Raw genomic sequence first — 25,010 nt, forward strand, 5'->3', positions numbered from 1 at the left:
CTATCTGTTGGCTTTAATTACCATGGTATTGCAAATATGCAGTTATGTGTAATGCCCTGTACTGCAAGAACAACTGCTAAAAAGCTTCCTTTCCTCCACCCACCTCCCAAGAATCCATACCATTTATCACAGCCAGAGGCAATGCATGAAATGACTATAACAAACAAATGAATGAGTGCCCAATAAATCACAGTAGCTTGATTAATCAATAAAGATATTGATTTTTTTTAGTGATATTTCACATGCCTCCCCCTTTCTCGACCAAGGGATTTACACAAGCCATTGAAAGATAAATTTATCTTCCATTCTTTGGGGCTTGTATTTGACCCAGTGTAATAGAAATTGATCATTATCTAAATGTTTTGGCCAGAATGTTGTAATTCACTGTATTACAATGTCTAGAGTTTGTTATACAGGTATTGCCATCACGAGTTTCATCTTTTTAAAATATAGACTAATGCTTTTTATCAGGAATCTCTCTGGAACTCCCCTTACTCAATTGTATGCCAGGGCAGAAACAACCGCCCTGGGTATCTATCCTAGCAAATGGCTGTATCAGAGAAGGCTGTTATTTATAGGAGGTTGACTGGTTTGCTCCATAAGAACCTGATGGATAAAAAAGCCAGATGATGATGTTCTACGATGTCTATTGCTTTTTCTTCCTTCTGAAGAAGGAAGACTCCCAGTTCTACAGTGAGAATCATGCATTCCTTCTTAAATGCTTAGTACTGGAGGTCATGGTTAGGTAGATTGCTTGCTTCTTTCTCTTGGAGTAAGGAAAAGGGAGGAGAGACCTTTTGTCTTCACACTGACAACTTCTGAAGCTGGCTCAGCCTGCTTCATCAACTGGACCTACCTCTTTCTCTCCTTGGTAACAGGCAAGCTCCTAAACTCAGCAACAATTTGTGTGGGGGTTAAAAAAATGGAAAAGACAAACAACTTCACCATATCTATTACAGTTTTTCTCTTTGTGCAAAATGACCCTGGATCTTTGCTAGCTAGTATTGATTCTTGATAAGGCTATTTTACATAGCTTAAATAATTTTTTTAGTTACAACTTTAAATGCTTAAAGATACTTAATATGTTTATAATAAAAGTCAGAATGATAATGCAGCAGGTTGGGCATTTGGGTTGCATGCAGCTGACCTGGGTTTGATCTCCAGCATCCCATATTGTGCCCCAAGCACTGCCAGGATTGATTCCTGACTGCAGAGCCAGGAGTAAACCCTGAGCACTGCAGAATGTTGTCCCCCAAACTAAACCAAACCAAACCAAAAAACATTTAAGATATAAAAATGTTAAATAAAAATTTGAGTCCATTAGGTTGTTTTTAATATCCCTTAAATCTCTTCTGAAAACTCTTTTTCTAGATGAACCTACCCAGTCATTTGATTTAAGTATATGTTTGCTAAAGACTCATATATATGTGTGTTTTTTTCTAAGCCCCAGGCTTATACATTCATCTGCTAAAGTTCAGCTTCACTTAAATGTCTCATTAGTATCTCTAATATGTACAAAATAGAAGGACTAGAGCAGTAGTACAGCGGGTAGGGTGCTTGCCTGGCACGTGGCCAGGATTAATCCCTGAGAATCACTGGGTATAGATCCAAAACAAACACACCCTTCCCCCCCAATAAAATCCAAAATAACAAGAGTAAAGCCCTTAATACTTACCCACTTTCAAACTTGTTTCTATCCTGATTTCACCATTTTAGCGAGTACTATTGTTACTGACTCAGCTTTGTGGGCCAGGTTTAAGTCAACCTAATTGCCACACAGTTGATGGTAGACTTTTTTTACAGTGAAGTGTCATTTTACCATATTTAAAATCCTTCAGCATGTTTCTAGTGGATCCTAGAATATTATTTAATTCTATTGTCTTAAAGACTGTGTAAGGTCTAGTTCTTGCTATCTCTGAAGCCTCTTTACTGCTACATTCTAGATGTTACTGACTCTTTTTCTTTCCTGAAGAATGTTTGTCTTTACTGTTCCCTCTGCCTGGAACCTGGAACTGGATTCCAGCTTTCTTTTGGTTTTGTTGTTGTTTGTTTTTGGGTGGGCTCCGGACTTACTCCTGAATCTGCCCAGGGATCACTCCTGACAGAGCATAGGGGACCTATGAGGATGCCAAATACTGAACCTGGGTCAGTTGCAAGCAAGCACCTTGTACTAGCTCTCTGGACATATTCTACCTTAATTCAGGTTAAATGCCACTTCTTCAGGGATGCAATTTCTAACTCTCCTACCCAAAGTAGGATCTCTTCTTGTTAGTCTTAAAATATCTATATTTCTTACAGATTGAAAACCTTAATATATTTTTTCATCTATTTTTTAAATTTAATGTCTACTCAAAAATTTCCTTTTGTGGTCAATGATCACATAGTGTTTACCAATCTTCAGGGATAGCTCACTTTGTACATTATTTATTGAGTAATTAAGTGTCAGAGATTATGAGTAGACATTAGGTACATGGCCTTTTGAACCATTCCATAAAATTACTTTTTGTTACCAGGTAAGTGACAATACTTGCTTTAGTAAGGGTTCAAGCAGTTGTACTCTCAAACAGTTGATGGAACTGCACATAGGTGTAACTTTTCTGGAAGATGATCTGATAATTAAAAAAAAAAACCCAGATGTATATATTATATGATTCAACAAGAAATTTTTGCCAGGGAGTATATCATAGAGTTATTCATTGTAGCAAATAATTGGAAATAATCTAACCATCCCTCAAACTTCTCAATTATGCTACACAATGCAGTTTAATAAGTGATGACCATTTCAAATATCATAGATGTATATTTATTTATATGGATGAATTTCTCAACATGTTGTTGATTAATATGATCAGATATGTATATGCTAATTAATATGATAGCATAGCGGCAGGGCATTTGCCTTGCATGCAGCCAGCCTGGCCGAGCCAGGTTTGATTCCTCCGCCCCTCTCAGAGAGCCTGGCAAGCTACCGAGAGTATTCAGTATGCCAAACACAGTAACAAGAAGTCCCACAATGGAGACATTACTGGGCCCACTCGAGCAAATCTATGAACATACATCTTATGATTGTGTTTATAGAAAGTTGCTTACATGGAACCATATAAACATAAAATCTAGAGAGAGAAAGGAGAGGTTTTTTAATCCTCATATGATGGTTTTTATATCTTTAAAGTGAATTTTGCTTTTCCTGAGATGTTTGTGCTTCACAAGGAGATAGTGTATGTCTTTTGTACCAACAATAGAATTATTTAATGATAATTACACATACCTCACTGCTAGACTCATTGTATTTGGAAATACTGAATATTCACATATAAGACTGCTTTGTAGGTCTTTAATTTTAACTACTGTGTAATTGGTTTTGAAAAACAAGATTTTGATAGTTTAACTAGTTTATTAGAAAAAACTGGAATGTTCCTTTTTAGATTTTTGTTTTTTTGTACTTTGTTTTCCTTATGTTCTAAACTAATTTTCTAAAATATATGATCTAATTATTATTATTTTTACTTATTTTGGGGATCACATCCAGTGGTGATCAGGGCTTACATCTGGCTCTGTGCTCTGGGATCACTCATGGCAGGCATGAGGTGCTGTGGATCAAACCTGGGTCAGCTGCATGTAAGGCAAATTCCTTGCCCACTTTTTTTCAAGGCCCTGAGTTATCTAATATTTAAGTGAGTACAAATGTAGGTTAAGTGTCAGAGATCGGTGTTTTAGTTCTTCTATAAAAGCCTTCAGAATAATTTCCGTACTCATTAGACTTTTCTGAATTACTGTAATTGATAAGTTAACTTCAGTATTTCCTAGTTTCTCATTTTCAAAGACATTGCAATAAAATTTAAGTACTTTTATTTAAAATAAATTGATGGTTGTATTTATATCCTCACCCTGATCACTTTAAGCTTTGTTAGTGTTTTCTTGCCTCCAAGTAACAACTCATTGACTAGTTAATTTTACTGTTTAGAAAGTAAACCCTTAGAGAAGGGACCACTATGACAAAGATAGTTGGAAATGATTGCTCTGGATAAGAACCGTGTGCTGAAAATAGGTAAGAAACAAACATGATAACCTCTCAGTATTGGTGTTGCAAACCATAATGCCCAAAAGGAGAGAAAGAGAGAGAGAGAGAGAGAGAGAGAGAGAGAGAGAGAGAGAGAGAGAAAGAAAGAGAAAGAGGAAAGAAAGAAGGTAAGTGCCTGCTGTAGAGGCAGGGCAGTGGGGCCGAGAATGCAGGGTGAACAATGGGGATATTGGTGGTGGAAACACTGGAGAAGTGGTGAGTGTTGGAACATTGTATGACTGAAACCCAATCATGAGCAGCCTTGTATTACCCGTGTATCTCACTGTGATTCAATTAAAAAATAATTAAAAAATAATTCCTATTTTCTAATATAGTTTAGTTTTTAAATCTTTGTTGAAAACACAATCCAGTTTTAATTATTAAACCTGAAATTTATTTTAATTGGTTAAAGAAACTTTGGTACATCTAAACAATGGAATACTATGCAGCTGTTAGAAAAGATAAAGTCATGAAATTTGCATATAAGTGGATCAACATGGAAAGTATCATGTTAAGTGAAATGTGTCAGAAAAAGAGGGACAGGCATAGAAAGATTGCACTCATCTGTGGAATATAAAGTAACAGAATGGGAGACTAATGCCCAAGAATAGTAGAGATAAGTACTACAAGGTTTGCTCCACTGCTTGGAAGCCAGCCTCACATGCTAGGGGTAAAGGCAGCGCAGATAGAGAAGGGACCACCAAGTAAAGGGTGTTTGGAAGGCCCGCTCAGGATGGAAGATGCATGCTGAAAGTAGACTATAGACCGAACATAATGGCTATTCAATACTTGCATTGGAGACCACAGCACCCTAAAGGAGAGAGAGTACAAGGCAGGCGGCGGGGAGGCAGGGGGAAAGGGGAGGGGATGAAAGGGATACTGGGAACATTGGTGGTGGAGAATGGGTACTGGTGGAGGAATGGTTACTCGATCATTGTATGACTGAAACATAAGCATGAAAGTTTGTAAGTTTGTAACTGTACCTCATGGTGATTCATTAAAAAATAAAAACTAAAAAAAATATTTTAATCTTCTGAGTTTTTGAGTTAAGACTTTGTTTTTGTTCAATAAGAAAAATCAGACTGATGAGTCTATGTTAAGAAGTCAGCGAGTATCACATTTCCATTTTTGCTTGTATAGGCTCTCTTTGGTAAGGATGACAAACAGAAAACCAATAAGATAAATGCACATTTTATCATTTAAAACACAGCGTTCACATGATAAATGGTAAATTTGCATAAATTATCTTTTATAAAAATAATTGACACTTACTTAAATTATCATTAATTTAAATTAAATTATTATTGTAAATTGATAATTTTCAGTGGTTTATTTTCTATTACATTTTAAGGGGATGTTATTCTCCTAAGACAATCATCGATGACAAAAAATAGGAGTGCAAGACCAGGAAAGATATTTTTAGTGTGTTTGTCTAATTTAAAGGTCAACGGTGAATTGTAAATTGTGTCTTATGGAAATTAAATTGCTTCATTGGAAGAAAACAAAATTCTATGAAATCATGAAACAATACATTAAAAATTCAAGAATAAAAACATGAAGTATACAAAGTCAGTAGACATGCATGTACACAGGATAAATAAAATGGAATTTGACAAATAAATTTTATAGCAACCCATTATGTTAAAGATAAAACAAAATAATATTTAATGGCCTGTTGACATTTTTGGATTTATGCATAAATATGAGCTCTATTAGTGTTTTTTGCAGAACAGTTAGTTTATTCAGATAGGAACACGGAGGCAAACATTCTCTCCATTCTCTCAGTTGCTCTCGTTGGCTGAAAGTCTTTCTCTTAATGGCAATTGTCTTTTCCAGCAGTAATTATTAGGAACAGTATTATCCCAGGCTTGATCAACATACCATTTTGTTTATGTAAGGTGGAGGCCGGGGATGCTTCCACAGGACCAGTATGTCCAGAATCTGGCCATATCCTGAGGCTCTAGTGTGAGTGAATTGAATCTCTGCTGCATTCTAGGAACTGGTAACACTCCTCCTCTTCTATTTTGAGTTGGAGGACAGGGAAGGGAATTACTTGAGTGATATTGGGAGATTCTTTTAATCATTTTATGTGCAGACTTTTCATTATCTTTAATGGTTGTAGTTTAGTAGGTTTTTGCCTCAATATTGTTTAACCCTCTTTAGAGTCTATAGGGCTGGAGCGATAGCACAGCGGTAGGGCGTTCGCCATACAAGCGGCCAACATGGCCGACCCGAGTTCGATTCCTCCGCCCCTCTCGGAGAGCCCGGCAAGCTACCGAGAGTATTCGATATGCCAGACACAGTAACAACAAAGTCTCCAATGGAGACGTTACTGGGCCCACTCGAGCAAATATCGAGTCTATGGCAAGTTCTTCAAATATTCTAGTAAATGGGTGGGGTAGGGTGGGGAACACTCTTACCTCATTTACAGCAATGATTGCTGATTTGATATTTTTAAGTGTTAGATTTGGAATCTGTAGTAGGAGTGGAAAATGTACTCAGACCTCTAACTTTTTACTAAAAATCTCAATATGACTTCTTGTGGAGACAGTTGTTCCTGATTTTCTTGTACCCTTGTGTCTACTTGGGAAATCATCTGGAGAGAGAAAAAGCAGCTTTGGATTTGTATCCGTTTCCCTGAGATGTTCCTCCAATAAAGTTACCTGGTAATTATTTAATTTCTACATTGAGTTCTGTAATATGAAATTTATATCGTTAGGAGTTTATAAATAGCTTAGCGGTAAGGCGTTTTCCTTGCTCACAGTCAGCCCTGCCAAGCTGGGTTCGATTCCTCTGCCTCTCTCGGAGAGCCCAGCAAGCTACAGAGAGTGTCTTGCCTGCACATGCCAAACACAGTAACAACCAGTCTCATAATGGAGACGTTACTGGGCCCGCTCGAGCAAATCAATGAACAACGGGAGTATAGTGCAGTGCTACAGAAGTTTATAAAAACAAGTACTTTTCACAACTTGTTTCCTGAAAAAAAATACTTAATTGTGAAATTTTCTAAAACTTATCATCTAAGTCAGCATTTCCATTTGACCTTAAGTTTAGTCCAGGTTAGTGTGTGTGACTGTGTCAGAGTACTATCAAAATTAAAAAAAAAATCTAAAGACTAGATCTGTAGAGTGAAGTGAGCAGAAATTCTCACTTTTATATTTGTCATCAGAATTCCCAATTTCTTTTGCACTTGGGAAAAAATTCTCAGCGTATAGAAGAACAAGAAAAGAAGTATCAATCTATCAATCTATATCTCTCATATTTTCAACGCACGTGTGTGTGTCTGTCTGTCTGTTTGTCTGTCTGCTCAACAAACAGTTACTCTGGGACTGGGAAGTGGCTCACCTGGCAGAAACATGCCTAGCTTGTGAGTTCCATTTTCAGCACCATATGGATTCACTGCACCCCTGGATGTGACTCCTGTTAAGAATGGAAAAAAAGAAAGCAGCTACCCCTCCTGTGTCTTTAGAACACTTTGTAGAACAACACAGTAATCTCTGCTCTCAATGTGGATTTGACACTATTTGAGGAGAGAGACACAAATTGTTTTCTTTCACATAGTTCTAGGCATGAAATCTACCATTATGTTGGGCAAATGTGAACCGTGTTTCAGGAGAGAAATATCAGAACCTGTCAGCAAGAAGAAACACAGGTGTTAGGTTTGGTATCCTAAAGGTATACTTCCTGTAGTACAACAATGATTCTGATGAGACCAACCGATATGTTCAATAAACAGATACACTGACTCATACTGATTCTAGTGGTTTTAAAAAAACAAATGTATAGTTTTGCGGAAATGATAGTAGTGCTTTTGGGGGCATTATTATGGCTATTGACTCCGCTCAGTTCACACATCTGTAACAGCTGTCGTTTAGGGTGAGACTGCTCTCTCTGTGTTGTCTCCAGCCACAAAATAAGCACAAAATGAAATTCAGTAAAGCCTGAATTTAAGATAGAAGCATTTGCCCCTCAGTTCCCAGTGATCCTGGGTAGAGCTTATCAATGAACTGTAACTCAAACTGGTCAATTTTATTGAAACTTAAAGGGGTATCAACTCACACTTCCATCACTTAGCTTTGGTAAATATATTTTAATGTTTCTTATGGATAATTTTTGATTTTTTTGGTTCTGAGAGTTTAAAAAATTAAAAGCTAGTAACCCCAAACCAATAAGAACATGATTGTGAAGTTCTACCACTCACCTGTTCTGTTATTAATTCTGGCTGTTTCATTGAAGTTGGTATCTTGTAATTCATTGCCACACAGATCTTTGAGTTCAAATCTATGATCACACCAAAGGTCACCTTCCCATAGTTTCTCAAGGATGAATGAAGGGGGATCCTAAGTTTCTATTTCTGGGAGTAGCACTGCAGTGTTTAATTGATTAGATATGATCTGGATACCATGGTCCTGGGGATAAGGAGATGGTGCAAAGGCTGGAACCCATGCCACCCTAAATGATGACCCGAGCACTTCTGGGAGTGACCCCATGAAACAAGCTGGGAGTAGTTCCTGAGCACCACTAGGTGTGGCCCCCAAACCAAATAACCACTTCCCCTACAAGAAATCAACCCACCCCTCAATAAACACACATACACAAAACCTGGCGATCCTGAGGATAACCAAATGAGACAGCTCATTAATAACAAAATTTTTGTGTGTCAACTCTACCAGGAATATCATAACATCATTTTCTTCTCTCTTTTTATAAATAGGGCTGGAGGTACCTGCTCTTGAAAAGGCATCAGGTTCTCCAGATACGTCTTCCATTAAATCTCTGCACTCATGTCTTTCCATCTCAGCTTTCTAGTTTTCTTTTTAAATTTTTTAAAGTAATTTTTTCAATGAAGAACTGTCATTTACAATCTTATTGATAGGTGAGTTTTAGGAATATAATATTTCAATACCCATTCCACAGTGTCACTTCCCTCCAGTGATCCCAGACACCTCCCCCACCCCAAAACCTATCCCATCCCCTCCTGTCACCTTGACAGGCACATTACAGTTTCAGTGGTTGTAGCTTACCTCTCATGTTTTTAGTTTTGTTGAGTCTTTTTTTGATATATGGCTATACCCCTCATCCACATCACTGGTATAACCAAAGTCCTGATGCCTGTTCACCCATTACTTCCCATTCTTTCCCCACTGACTTTGATTTCTTCTTCTGTTTATCCTTCTCTTTAATCATTTGGGTCAAGGGTGATCTAGTCATTTACTTCAATATACTTCCTCATCCAGTAGTCTATATACCACAGATCATCTTGTGTTTGTCTTTCTTCTTCTGGCTTACTTCACACAACATGATATCTTCCTGTTCTACCATATTGCATAAAATTGCATGGTTTCATTATATATATATATTCAATGGTTTCATTATATATATATTCTATATATATATGCCTATTGTCCATCATCTACAAGCTGTTCACTCGAATCATGCTGTATAGGATTAACAGAACACTAGATGAAGGACAACCATTTGAGCAAGCCAGGTTCTGCAAAGGATTCAGCATGATCGACCATATCCACATGGTAACCAAGCTCATTGAGGTTTTTTGGGAGTTCAAGATGCTGTTCTGTCTAATATTCATTGATTTAAAGAAGGCCTTTGATTCTGTTGAGATGGAGGCGATCATCAAAGCCCTAGCCAATCAGGGCATACAAACTCAATACATCAGGATCCTCCATGAGCTGTATTACAGATTCACTACCAGAATCTCACTATTCTACAAAGAAGTGATCATCCGTGTCAAGAGACACGTTCGGCAGGGTAATACCATTTCTCCGAAACTCTTCAGTGCCATCCTAGAGAACGTCATGCAATGACTGGAATGGGAAGGAATGGGAGTGAAGATAGATGGTCGACAATTACACCACCTCTGCTTTGTTGATGACATCATTCTAATAACACCAAACATTAGCCAAGTGGCACAAATGCTGGCCTACTTTGACCTTGAGTGAGGAAAGGTCGGAATGCAGCTGAATCTCACAAAGACAATGTTTATGAGAAATAGTCTCATTCCTGACATTCCATTTACTCTCAACAGAACAATCATCTCCGAATGCAAGAGTTATGTGTACCTAGGTCGAGAAGTCAACATGATGAATGACCTGGCACCTGAGTTGCGCAGGAGGAAGAGAGTGGCTTGGAACGCCTTCAAGAGCTTAGAAAAAATAGCGAAGAGGAAGAAGAACCTCCAGCTCCAGGCACATGTCTTCTATTCCACTGTTCTTCCTGCATTAACATATGCCTCAGAGACCTGAGCCCACAGCATTCAGCTGAAGAGAAGGACAACATGGAGGGCGGGATCCACAGATCCCGAAGGAAAAAAAAAAAAAACAGGTTCCAAAAAGAGCCGAGATCATCGGGAAGCCCCAGATGGGGTAGGTACCGCATCCCGCCTACCCCAGATGGAACCCCGGTGACCAGAAGCCTCTACAACCACAGCTCGAGTATGCGGGAACTTGGACTTTTCCTCAAATCTGCCGGGACTACAACTCCCAGGTAACCTCAGATTCCGGAAGTCACGCCCACAGCCCACCCCCCAGCGCCATATTTACAGCATTCAGCTGAAGAGAAGGACAACATGGAGGGCGGGATCCACAGATCCCGAAGGAAAAAAAAAAAAACAGGTTCCAAAAAGAGCCGAGATCATCGGGAAGCCCCAGATGGGGTAGGTACCGCATCCCGCCTACCCCAGATGGAACCCCGGTGACCAGAAGCCTCTACAACCACAGCTCGAGTATGCGGGAACTTGGACTTTTCCTCAAAACCGCGCGGCCGCTCATGTGGCCGCGCGACATCTCTCTATATACAAAGTGATCCATGGGAAGTAAACCACCCAACGTTTCTCTCTGAAAATCATAGTTCAGTTTGGAGCACAGCCACAGCCCCAGAAACACAAGGACTTAGTGCATAACCCAGCAGCTTGAAGCAGAAAAGTGAAGGGACTATGCGTTAATCCAGGCCATCATGACTGTCCGGAGGGGAAAGGGTGTTGCCCCATTCGCCCTCTCCTCTCTGGAAAGAAAGATGGCGGCCACATGGGAGCCTTGTGGACAGCAGGTATGAGCCGGCGGTGTGGGGGCGACTAAAACCTCATGGGAAAGGGGGCGTTCCGGTCCGTCCATCACACCCTAATGAGGTCACCAGTTGCCCCCTGCGAGCGACTCTCCAGCACGGCCACGGCCCCAGAAGCACAAGGACTTAATGCAGAACCCAGCAGCTTGGAGCAGAAAAGTGAAAGGACTATGCGTTAATCCAGGCCATCATGTCTGCCCGGAGGGGAAAGGGTGTTGCCCCATTCGCCCTCTCCTCTCTGGAAAGAAAGATGGCGGCCACATGGGAGCCTTGTGGACAGCAGGTATGAGCCGGGGGTGTGGGGGCAACCGAAACCTCATGGGAAGGGGGGTGTTCCGGTCCGTCCTTCACGCCCTACCGAGGTCACCAGTTGCCCCCCGTGAGCGGCTCTCCAGCACGGCCACAGCCCCAGAAGCACAAGGACTTAATGCAGAACCCAGCAGCTTGGAGCAGAAAAGTGAAAGGACTATGCGTTAATCCAGGCCATCATGTCTGCCCGGAGGGGAAAGGGTGTTGGTCCGTTCCGCCCTCCTCCCTCTGGAAAGAAAGATGGCGGCCACATGGGAGCCTTGTGGACAGCAGGTATGAGCCGGGGGTGTGGGGGCGACTAAAACCTCATGGGAAGGGGGGTGTTCCGGTCCGTCCTTCACGCCCTACCGAGGTCACCAGTTGCCCCCCGCGAGCGGCTCTCCAGCACGGCCACGGCCCCAGAAGCACAAGGACTTAATGCAGAACCCGGAAGCTTGGAGCAGAAAAGTGAACGGACCATGCGTTAATCCAGGCCATCAAGTCTGCCGGAGGAGAAAGGGTGTTGCCCCATTCACCCTCTCTTCTCTGGAAAGAAGGATGGCGGCTGCATGGGAGCCTTGTGGCCAGCAGGTATGAGCCGGGGGTGTGGGGGCGACTAAAACCTCATGGGAAGGGGGGCGTTCCGGTCCTTCCTTCACGCCCTACCGAGGTCACCAGTTGCCCCCCACGAGCGGCTCTCCAGCACGGCCACGGCCCCAGAAGCACAAGGACTTAATGCAGAACCCGGCAGCTTGGAGCAGAAAAGTGAAAGGACTATGCGTTAATCCAGGCCATCAGGTCTGTCCGGAGGGGAAAGGGTGTTGCCCCAGTCGCCTTCTCCTCTCTGGAAAGAAAGATGGCGGCCGCATGGGAGCCTTGTGGTCAGCAGGTATGAGTCGGGGTAGTGGGGGCGACTAAAACCTCATGGGAAGGGGGGCGTTCCGGTCCGTCCTTCACGCCCTACTGAGGCCACCAGTTGCCCCCCACTAGCGGCTCTCCAGCACGGCCACGACTCCAGAGCACAGAAACCAATTTCTTAACTATCTGACTTTCAGTAGAAATACTTCCAGGGTCAATAAGTAAAATAGCAGAAATCCAAAACCAACATATAATTCTTGAACCCAGCTATAGAAAGCAAATCACTTCATAATGCTTTGTCAGCATGTCTGATTTGGGGGTGGGGGGGTAAACTCTAAATAATAGTGGTGAATCTTTTACTGAAACAATAAATCTAATCAAAGCAGATAGAGTGTTAACTAGAATTCATCTGCCCCACAGGGACTGGGAGGGGTGGGGGGTGGGGTTTTATTGGGGTTCTTCATGGTAAAAAATAAGTTTTGGTAAAGGGAAATGTGCTTGATATTTGCATGACTGAGACCTAAACCTGAAAGCTTTGTAACCTTTCCCATGGTGATTCAATAAATAAATAAATAAATAAATAAAAATAAAAAAAAAAAGAGACCTGAGCCCTAGGAGAACAGGATGAGAATGCTATTTGGGTCTCCCAAAGAGGAATTGAAAGAGCTATGCTTGGAGTATCATGTTTCACTCAAATGAGAGAAAAAATCCGGAGTTCTAACCTCCATTGATGGTCAAGAATCAGGGATGCTGTGTCCTTTGCCAAGATGTCGAAAATCAGATGGGCTGGACACGTAATGAGATTTCGAGACGACCACTAGACTAGAGCCATTACCGACTGGATTCCATGGGACATCAAAAGACCGTGTGGCTGCCCACCTACGAGATGGTCAGACTTCTTTGTCAAGACCCTGAATGATCATTTTAAGACTCTTCATGTTCCTAGAATGAGCAGACACCATTGGACTACACTAGCACGTGACAGGGAGGAATGGAGAGGTTACTGGCACCCGCTCGAGCAAATTGATGAGTAACGGGATTTCAAGTGATCAAGTGATATATCTTCATAATCCATTCATCTAGGCTGGACCCCAGGCTGATTCCATATTTTAGCTATTGTATTGAGTGCAGCAATGAATAATGGTGTGCATATATCCTTTAGAGAGAGGGATTTTTATGTGCTGGGGGTAGATGCCCAGAAGTGGAATTACTGCGTCATATGGCAGTTCAATTCTGAATTTACTGAAAACTCTGCATACACAGGAGTTGTACCAGAAAACATTCCTACCTCGGGTTTCTCATTTTTGTTAGAAAATCTTTGTTTTGATTCACTCTTAGATATAAAGCACCTAATGGTATCCAGACTTCTGCTGCACAAAATGGTAGTGCACAAGACAACCAAGAGAAGCATTTGCAGATTGTGGGAAGAGTTTCATTTTGATTCCTACTCCTGCTTTTCTATTGTGTTTGGAGATGATGTGGTATTATTCTTTGTCTAGTTTCTGGACTTGAAGTGTCCTACTGTGGTTAGAATTCATGATATGAATGATATGAATTCTTTTTGATCAATTTGGAAAGAATAAAAATTAAAATTATTTGGGAATTTACTGATTAAACTGTTTTTTTTCTATGCTCATGGACCAGATTATTTATATTGTATCTATTCTTGTGAGTTTACGTTACCTTTTCTGCCCTTAAATATTTTTGTTAGATTATTACATGGGAGGGGGCAAAGTAGTTTCTACAGTTCCTGTTATCCACAATGCATTTCAATAATTGTTATTTTTCAGAATATTATAATTTAATTTAACTATGGTGTACTATTTTTAATACTACATTTTATTCTTCTGACTTTACACAGAGATTGTTGGTACTTTTACTTAATCTATTATAATGGCCAATGAAATATAAACCACAGAGACCAATGATGTTTAGTGTCAAAGATTTTTGGTATTGTAGATAGAATGCTCAAAATTAAATTTTTTCCTGTGGAAATTAGGTTTATTCTGATTTGACACATTAAATTATATGCCACAAGTATTGAAAATTTAATAATCAATACAAAAATAAAAATTTCCTCTCCCTGTAAAAGTTAAATACAATACTGTAGGCTATATATATGATATTTGTAGTCAAGTCTTCAGTGCTGGCTTCTGAGAAAAAAAGAAACAACAAATTAGCTTTACATATGTAATTTATTATGCAAAATATATACAGAATAGGCATAATTATAGTGTGGCAGAACAAAGTTACCAAAACATACCTTTTTTGTTTCTATAAAATGTATTAATTTCTTTCACTTTTTTATTGAATCACTGTGAGATAGAACCTAAAAAAGCTGTTCATGATTAGATTTCAGTCATATAGTATTCCAACATCCATCCCTCAGCAGTGTACAATTTCCAGAACCAGTGTCCCCAGTTTCCCTTCCATCATCCTCTACCCCCTCTCTCTCTTCCTCTCTACTTTTGCACATTGTGGTTTGCAATGTTGAAATGTATTAATTTTTTTTCCATGCACTTCACCAATGAGCTGAATAGTGATATTCTTGTTTTCATCTGTTTGGATAAAAAGCAAAGCTTCAAATTTGCCCACTGATTTTGTTTTGAATTGTATAGGTATGTTGATGTGATGCTGGGCTCTTGTTTTCCATATTTTTAATCCATAATGGTAAACAAAAAATAATAGGTGAGTCTTGTTCTTGTTCCAGTGGTAAAATCCTATTAAAAAAACCGTGGATCATCTAAACAAAGGAAAAATAAAATCATGAAATTTGCCTATATAATGAATGTACATGAAGTCATACAGAATGAAATGAGTCAGGAGAGGGACAGATATAGAATGATTGCACACATTTGTGGAGATATATATATATATATATATATATATATATATATATATATTAGAAGACTAACATCCACAGCCAGGGGAAACAGGGTCTAGGAGGACTGGTCAATGGTTGGAATCAACTACAAGTGTGTGTGGGGCAGAGGTTAGGTAAGATAGAGAACTGAACAGTATGACAATAATAGCTGGAAATTATCACACTGGACAAAAATTGAGTGCTCAAAGTTGGTAAAGGGATATACTGAATAACCTTTCAGTATCTGTATTGCACTATATTGCAAACCACAATGCCCAAAAGGGGAAGGGGAAGAGAGGGAGGAGGGGGTTAGGGAAGGGGAGAGAAAGGGGGGAGGGAGAGAGAGAGAGAGAAGGGGCAGGAGAGGAAGAGGGAGGAAGGGAGAGAGAAAGGGAGAGGGGGAGAGGGGGAGAGGGGGAGAGAGAGGGAAGGAAGGAGAGAGAGAGAGAGAGAGAGAGAGAGAGAGAGAGAGAGAGGAGAAAAGTGCCTGCCATAGAGGTAGACTGGGGGGTGGGGGGTGATGGAAGGGAAACTGTGGACACTGGTGTGCTGGGAAATGTACACTAGTGGAGGGACGGGTGTGGAACACTGTATGACTGAAACCTAATTATGAACAGCTTTGTAAGGGTTTGTCTCACAATGATTCAATAAATAAAATTAAACGCATAAGAAAGACTGACAAAAAGTAAAAATGATCTTTGCTCTGAGGGGAATTTACAGTTTGGGCAGTTTTGCCCTGCTTCTTCCCTTCTCTGGCTACATCACTATGGAAAACTGACTCACTGAGAAGAGAATCTGATACATGTTGATTTTTTTTTGTATAGTTTTTCTCAAATCTTTAAAGTTAAGCTGCAGCCGTTCCTTTGGTTCACTTTCACTCTGGCTAGCACTGCACTGCACTGTCCTCCCATTGTTCCGTTCATCAATTTGCTTCAGTGGGCACCAGTACAAGTCTCCATTGTGAGACTTGTTACTGTTTTTGGCATATCAAATTCCAATGGGGAGCTTGCCAGGCTCTGTTGTGCGGGCAGGATACTCTTGGCAGATTACCGGGCTCTCTGAGAGGGACGGAAGAATCAATCTGGGTTGGCCGCGTGCAAGGCAAATGCCCTATGCTCTCTGCTATTGCTCCAGCCCTTCACTCCACATTTTCACTCTGGCTACATGGAGAAAATGCTGATGGAAGTGAAAACCTTTTTCTGCTATGTGCGATACCTGGGCATTATCATATCTGTTCTCATTGCTGGATCTATTTTTGGCAAGAGTTGAAACTGCAAGAGTGAGTCAAGATTTGATGCAAGAGTGAAATTTTCCAAAGTCCTACTATTGTTATGAATTGGTTAAAAAAAACTTGGAAATGAAATAAACCAAAAACTTGAAAATGACTCTTCTGTTATACCTCAAAAATCTTCCATCTCATCATCATCATGAAAGCTAGCCGCAGTTGCTCCTTTGGATAACTTTCATTCTGGTACTGGGAGAAGATGCAGATGGAAAGGAAAATCTTCAGCTACATCTGACATTAGTTACATTGGCAAGTTGATCCCTGGTCTTAAAGAGAATGAACTACTAAATTGAGGCAAATTTTTCTTTCCCTATTTGCTTTCCTCAAATTTGGCTTACTTATCCTAGAGAAGCATTATGTTGACTTTTATGCCAACATTAATTCAAACTAAGGTGAGAGGTATTGGCTTCTTCATACAAAATTAAGGCAAATACACTCCTCTTCTTTTTGTAAACTATAGACTTCTGATTGGAAAACCCAGGATTATAAAACGCTGTAATGAATCTTACAGAGTTTAAACCTAGTTGAAATACATGGGTGCTCAGTGCATTATTTTGTTACTCCAGAATAATTTCCAAATCTCTGGGATGCGCTCTTATGATTGTTCCAGAACTAAATCTTCTCTGAATTTAGTCTTCCCGTTGAGGATTTTTAAAAACCATAATGATCTTGTCTATTATCTTTACAGCTTATTATAGGATACTGCATTGAAAAATCAAATATATTTATTTTTAGTCACCATGAAATGACACAGTTATTCATGATTAGTTTTCAGGCATATAATGTCCACCACTAGTGTCTACCTCCCTCTACCAGTGCTCCCACCATGGCCAGTTACCTCCCTCTCCCTAGTCTGCTTCTATGAGAAGTTCTCTCTCTCTCTATATATATATATATGTATATATATTTATGTAATTTTTTTCATGGTGACTTATAGTAGTAATGTTGCTGGTAGGGTTTCATACATAACACTACTACCTTTCAGCATTTTCCCTCCTGATTAAGAACTTCCCTCTACCCTAGATATTAATACCTCTCTGTCCTATCCCCCAGATCCTTCAAGTGGCATGTTTTCTACTAAATATCAGTTCCATTGTTTCTGGGTATTAGTTATTCCACTAGATGTGTCTTTATATCCTGTATTTGAGAGGGATTATTCTGTCACTCTCTCTCCCTCTGACTCACCTCACATTATACTCTTTGTCTCTACTTACATGTGGCTGCAGATTATTGCCAGCTTCCTCCTGGTACCTTGTCTTTGCTGAATGTTTTCTATTTGGTTCTTAAGGTCTACTCTTCAGACTTCTCTACCCTCTAGCGAGTACGATTGGGATGAACTTCATGGACTGCTTTGCCTTCCCCTGCCCACCTTAACTCTTCCCTTATACTTCCAGTTGCCTTTGGCCAATGAGAAGTACTAGATAGTTGAGGTTGGGATGCTAGTTCTTCTTTTTTTTTTTTTTTTTGGGTCACACCTGGCGTTGCACAGGAGGTTACTCCTGGCTCATGCACTCAGGAATGACTCCTGGTGGTGCTCGGGGGACCATATGGGATGCTGGGAATCGAATCCAGGTTGACCGCATGCGAGGCAAATGCCCTACCCACTGTGTTATCGCTCCAGCCCCCAGATGCTAGTTATTTTCGAGGATATCTTTTGTGATGATAGGATATATTCTGCCACAAGTCACATATTCAAGTAGATTGTCACATCCTATTGCCACAGATTCTCCTTGATTTGAGTAATAGTTCCAACTTCTTGCCTGTGATAGGCTGAATAATGCCACCAAGTGACATCAACATCCCAGTCCCTGGAATTTGAGTATTATTTTATATGGAAGAATAGGGGTCTCTGCAGATGTGTTTAAGGTAAGGATGTTGACAGATTTGTTAGCATTTTCTTGGCTATAGATGTAACCACTCCTGATACTATAATTTCAATCTAGTGTGACTATTTTGGATTTCTGTCTTCCAAATGAAATTGGAAGAGAACAGTTTTTTTGTTGTTTTCAAAGCACTAACTTTGTAATAATTTTTTCCCTGCAGTTGTAGTAGACAATGATACCACTCCCTTGCCCTTTCAGGCCAGTGGATGTTACTTCTGCTCCTATTTTCTCTGGGTTGCTTCACAAACTGCCTCTCCCCAGCCACCCACCCCATTGTTATTTCCCCTAACCTGCCTCCCCCTCTGTAAGATGCCCCCTTCATAACACTCTGTTGACTTAACACTCTGGAGCATGCTACTTGTTTCTTGCTGGGACACTAACACATACACCTGCCTTCCACAACCGAAGCCAAGAGAACTATGACAGGAAATAAAAGATCTCAAAATAATGTCATTTACATCTATGCAAAAAATAGCATATGATTCAAGCTACACACATGGTCTTGGAAGTTTTTATGATGTAGGTTTATTTTCTCAAAGCAAGGTTTACCTTGCCATCCATAATAGAAAAAAGAAACAATGCTAACTCAGAGAATTCATTCTTAAAATATTTCATATAGTATGTGAACTTTTGGACACAGGATTTCTAAGAATCTTTTCTTTCTTTTGCTTTCCCACTATGGAGATTGGATTACCACATGCTATTATCTTCTTCTTCTTCTTCTTCCTCTTCTTCTTCTGCTTCTGCTTCTGCTTCTGCTTCTGCTTCTGCTTCTTCTTCTTCTTCTTCTTCTTCTTCTTCTTCTTCTTCTTCTTCTTCTTCTTCTTCTTCCTCCTCCTCCTCTTCCTCCTCTCCCTCTTCCTCTTCCTCCTCTTCCTCTTCCTCTTCCTCTTTTTCTCTTCTTCCTCATCCCCTTCTTCCTCCTCCTCTTCCTCTTCCTCCTTTTCTTCCTCCTCTTCTACTTCCCCTCCTCTTCTTCCTCCTCTTCTTCTTCCTCTTCCTCCTCCCTCTTCTTCTTCCTCCTCCTCCTCCTTCTTCTTCTTCTTCTTCCTCTTACTCTTTCTCCTCTCCCTATTTCTCTTCCTCCTCTTCTTCTTCTTCTTTTTCTCTTCTTCCTCATCCCCTTCTTCCTCCTCCTCTTCCTCTTCCTTTTCCTCTTCCTCTTCTTCCTTCTTCTCTTCCTCTTCCTCCCCTTCTTCCTCCTCCTCTACTTCCCCCCCTTCTTCCTCCTCTTCTTCCTCCTCTTCTTCTTCCTCTTCTTCTTCTTCCTCCTCCTCCTCCTCCTTCTTCTTCTTCCTCCTCCTCCTTCTCCTCCTCCTCCTTCTCCTCCTCCTCCTTTTCCTCCTCCTCCTCTTCCTTCTTCTTCTTCTTCTTCTTCTTCTTCTTCTTCTTCTTCTTCTTCTTCTTCTTCTTCTTCTTCTTCCTCTTCCTCCTCCTCCTCATTCTTCTTATTTCTTCTTTCTTCTCTCTGTGTCTCTCTCATGGACTCTGAACAGTCCATATTTTGCTGCTTTAATCCCCTAATGATATTTAAAATCAGCCTGTGGTTTTCAAACTGTGAAAGAAATACATTAAATGATACTAAGCTTAGGCTCCGAATTAGTTCGTAAGTTGAAGAACTCTTACTTTCATACCCTAACAGAATAATAGAACATCATCCTCTTGGGATTGACTTAATAGTTTTTTTTAACAGATCTGACCGAGCAACTATTCCCAAACCCCAGCTGTTCTGACCTTTGTCGTCATTGTTTGTTACTACTATAACAAGGATCCATTCTGTACACGGTCCTGAGGGTGAGGCAGAATCTTGAGCACACACTATCCCTGAAGTCTAAGCTTAGATCTTCTGCTGTAGCTCTTCTTTTCTAAAGAGAAAGATTTGCTAAGAGAAAGTAAAAGCAGCGGAAAGGACTTTGAGAGCATATAAAAGGATGTTTTGTAAGTGTTGTATATGCAAGATACTGATTTATCTTTCCTTTTTACTCATAGGGTCCTTGGTTGACTATTTTTATACAGTTTTTCTACAGTTTTCAAATAACAAAATTTGTAATGTTTGACTATAACTTAACACTTCCTCTTTGTTTTTTTTTTAAATATATATATGGCTGGAGCAATAGCACAGTGGGAAGGGAGTTTGTTTTGCACATGGCCAACCCGGGTTCAATTCCTCCGTACTTTTTAGAGAGCCTGGCAAGCTACCGAGAGTATCCCACCCACACAGCAGAGCCTGGCAAGCTCCTTGTGGCATATTCAATATGCCAAAATAGTAACAACAAGTCTCACAGTGGAGATTTGTACTGGTGCCCGCTCCAGCAAATCAATGAACAATGGGAGGACAGTGCTATAGTGCTATCACAAAAAACTGTGAGACTTGTTATTACTGTTTTTGACATATTGAATACATCATGGGTCGGTTTCATGCAAGGCAAACACCCTACCCGCTGTGCTATCAGTATACACACACACACACACACACACACAGAAACATATATGCAGCATCTATTACTTGAAAAATTATTGCACTTAGTAGATTGATTTGCTTCTGAAATTTGCTTTTCCTACAAGAATACAAGCCCCTGTGGACAGGCACCTGATATATCCTTGTTCTTGTAAAGTTCCTGGAATGTAGTAGGGAAGCAGAAAGCTCCCCTGGAAAGATAGTACAGTAGATAGGGTGTTTGCATCGCACACAGCTGATCCAGGTTTGATCCCTGACATCCCATATGGTCCCTTGAGCACCACCACCAGGAGTGATTCCTAAGTGCAGAACCAGAAGTAAACCATAAGCATCACCCAGTGTGATGCGAACACTTATTTTTTTAAAAATTGTATTTATTAAATTGAAGCTTATGTTGTCAGGATTGTGCTTTTATGTGGTTAGGTGGTTATATTATATGACAGCTTATTAAGTGATAGCTATTTATAACTATGTATTTCCTCAGAAAAGAAATTCACAGGGAGAAAATAACTTTTTTATGTTGGATCAGTGCACATTTCTGACAGTTTCCATCATCTAGGTAGACTGAGTCAAGACTAGGCACCCATCCATCCAGAGGCATGCCATTCCTGGGATTCACGTATAGTGGCTTGTTACCACCAAGACTCCACTTTAAACAATTTAAAATTGTGCTGTAACACCCATCCCTTGGACCCCCAGCATAAGATCAAGGATTAAAAAGCTCCACTAGTTTCCAATCTCGGTGGAAAATTGGCTGTCACATGGAACGAGATATATACTAACTGATTTTGCCGTGCAATTGGGTTCTTAATGAAAGCAGAGTAAAACAAAACTGCACCCTTCTCTATTTCATTTGTGCATCTTGTACCTGGGATAAAATGTAACTGCTCTAAATCTTTAAGTTGGATTCAATAAAACAATAATACTGTACTGTGCAAACTGACCATTTAGCTTAACGACTGATTTGTTACACCATTAACTTGTCTCATGCCTTGTCTTCAGGCTCTTTGCTAACTGAGTAATTGTTAACTACTGTAATGAACAGATTCTTCCTAAGGGAAAAACATCTTAGACTGGTAAGTTAGTGATATCGCTGACTGCTGTCTTAAGGGTGGCCATGGAATAATGAATAGATTTTAGAGTTATTAAAGTTTAATCGTGGAGGCATTGTAGGACCAAAAAAATTGCTTTAGAAATGAAATCAGTGGTAGAAAAGGCATGTAGAATCTTGTCAGGGCTTTGCAATTTGCACAGTACATGTCAGTTTTCTTAGCTGCCTCTTAAAAATTCTCTGTAGTCAAATTACATGGTTTGGAAATGTACTATCATTAGGAGCAGCAAACCTGGCATTTATTTTCTCTTTTTGACCAGTGTACTCTCTGATGTAAAAATATCCCTTTCATACCTCACAAGAACTAGATGAAGCTATAGAAGCAGTCAATTTAGAATTAAAATAAGCCAGTGTGAAGGTGCAGTATTCAGAGACACCTTAGACCTGGGGAAGAAAATGGATGATTTGAAGTTGGTACTTAGAAGCAGTGTAGAGAATTAATATATTAGTAACAGGAATTCTGGCCCAGGTACCTGCGTCAGAAATACAACCTTGTGTTTATGTAGCTCAGTTTTATCACCTTTTGTAGAAAGAAAGTTAACTAAACCCTGCATTCCCCCCAAGAAGCTCCATTATTTTCAAACTTTGAATTTGGATGATATAGTAGTCTTTTTGTCCTGTGAAACAGTTTCATTTCATTGTTTTCATAGAAATTATGCTGACAGTTTTTGATAAATGATTTTCCAAGATTATATTAGTATTTTTTTCAAAAACGTATCAAATGAAAAAAGTGAGCCATAAAAATGTCGGAATAAAACATCTATGAATATGTATTTCTATAATCGTGGAGAACGGGAAAGATTTTTACTCTTGAAAGACTTTCTCAGAATGGCATTAGAGGCAGAATTCATAATCAAAATGTTTGTGTTCTTCTAGTATATAAAAATTAAAAACAGTCTTTTGAATGCAAGTACACATACCAACTAGAAAATGAATAACAGTGTTTCTACATAGCATAAAATTTCAGTATTACTTTGATAAGTGTTTTAGGTGATTTTATAAATAGGAAAATTAGAAATTATCAAAATGTCTTTTTGAAGAAAAAATTGTGGTTACCCATAAAACTACATGAAAATATGGAATTAATAAAATATAGTTTTAAATAGAATATGGGAAGATACCCCTAATTTATTTAATATAGTTACTCGACACAGTAGATTATGTAGAACATGATAAATGATCCTGTTTTTACTAAATGCTAAATAAACAAGAGAAAATTATTAAACACTAATAAGTGTTAATAATTTTATTTCTAGTAATATAATTGGTGCTTTTTAGATGATCTAATATAGTCTTAGAATGAATTACTAATGCAAATGTAAAGTAATGACATCAATGTGTTTAACATTATTTTAAATGCACTTTACTAATAAAATACTGAAATAATTTTCCCTCTTAAAATTTTTTTTCTTTTTGGGTCACACACGGTGATGCACAGGGGTTACTTCTGGCTCTGCACTCAAGAGTTACTCCTGGCGGTGCTCAGGGGACCATATGGGATGCTGGGAATCAAACCCAGGTTGGTCGCATGCAAGGCATAAACGCCCTACCCGCTGTCTTATCTCCCCTGCCCCAACCTCTTAAAAATTTTAAACTGAAATAATATTAAATTATAGCATATACCTTTCAGCTGTGCATTAGGCCAAATATCAAACCCAGGACTTCCTCCATACAATAGATTGCTACTACTAAGCTATCTTCCTGATCCCATCAAATTGTCTAAACTACATCATAGGTGTCATCTACTGCTTATTCTTCTCCATTTTTATTTTGTTTTGTGCTGAATTGCTAGCAGAAATCTTTTCAAGGGCCAGAGATATAGTATGAGAGTAAGGAGCTAGTCTTGCATCAACTCTCTAATTCAACACTGAGCACCACATATGGTTCCCCAGTCACTGCCATGAGTAATCCCTGAGCACAGAGCCAGGAATATGCCCTGAGCATCGCCAGTTGTGGTAACTACCTCCAACCCACAAACCTCCCCACCCCCTACCCCCCAAACACAAACTCAGTCAATATTTTCAAGTATTTGCCTTTGGAAATCACATTAGTTCATTCAGGTTCTTGGGGACCTACTCTGATATATTAAAGTCAGCAGGTTTTGTCTTAGTCTAATTGGTGGGATACTGTCTTTTTGGGTATTAGAAACCAAAAGAAAAATGATACAGTGGCTGTTTATATCTTCACCCTGGAGAGGACCGTGTCCTAGAAATCATGCTGGCCACATACCCCTGCTACTCATGCTGGGCCATAAAAATGTCTCTGATCATAAACTTCTTGCTCTTGCTATTGCTGTTGTGACATAGTTCTATGCCAGGACCAGAGTCAGGGAAATGATAACTGAAAACTACAGTAAAAATGTGCTGCCCCAGGTTGATTAGTTTCTTTACTTGTTTTATGGTGATATTGCACTGGTATTCTAGATGGATATTCACCAGCACAATTGTACTCTTGCAGAGCTTTTGTTTCATAGTGGAGGTACAGTTTTATAAATGACAGAATTTTTACTGAGGGCTAAACCTGTCCACAAATCCTAGCACTGCCCATTTAAGGTTGTGTAACTCCAGGCAAAGAACTTAATTTCTATGTGCATTGGTTTCCATATTTTGAGAAAGGAATTGATACTGCTACCTACATCATACCCACATTCACAACCATCATATAGGGTTGTGAAAATTAAATGATACAATGCATGTAAATAATGAAGTCTTAAATGTGCCAGAGTGATAGTACAGTGGATCGGGTGCTTGCCTTGCATGCAGTCTAACCTGGATTTAATCCTCAATATCCCATATGGTACCCCAAGTACCACCAATAGCAGTTCCTGCGGGTAGAGCCAAGAGTAACCCCTGAGCATCACCACTTGTGGCCCAAAAACAAAGAAACAAAAAATGAATACATTAAAAGTTCTCAATCTTAGTTATTACTGCTGTCCTGGTTGCTTTCAATACAGCCCCTGATTACTTGCTTTCAATATAGTCCCTGGTTAGAACTTCCTTTCATTTTGACTTTGGGTCCCACCTTTTGTTTAGTCATCTCAGGACAGGGAGTTGCTGAACTTCGATTTCTGTTTCCTACTTCCACGTATTACATCGCAGGCTTACAAATTGCCTGCCCACATCTC

Source organism: Sorex fumeus, unplaced genomic scaffold (genome assembly GCF_029834395.1).
Source record: "Sorex fumeus unplaced genomic scaffold, SorFum_2.1 ptg000008l, whole genome shotgun sequence".
Taxonomy (NCBI): Eukaryota; Metazoa; Chordata; class Mammalia; order Eulipotyphla; family Soricidae; genus Sorex; species Sorex fumeus.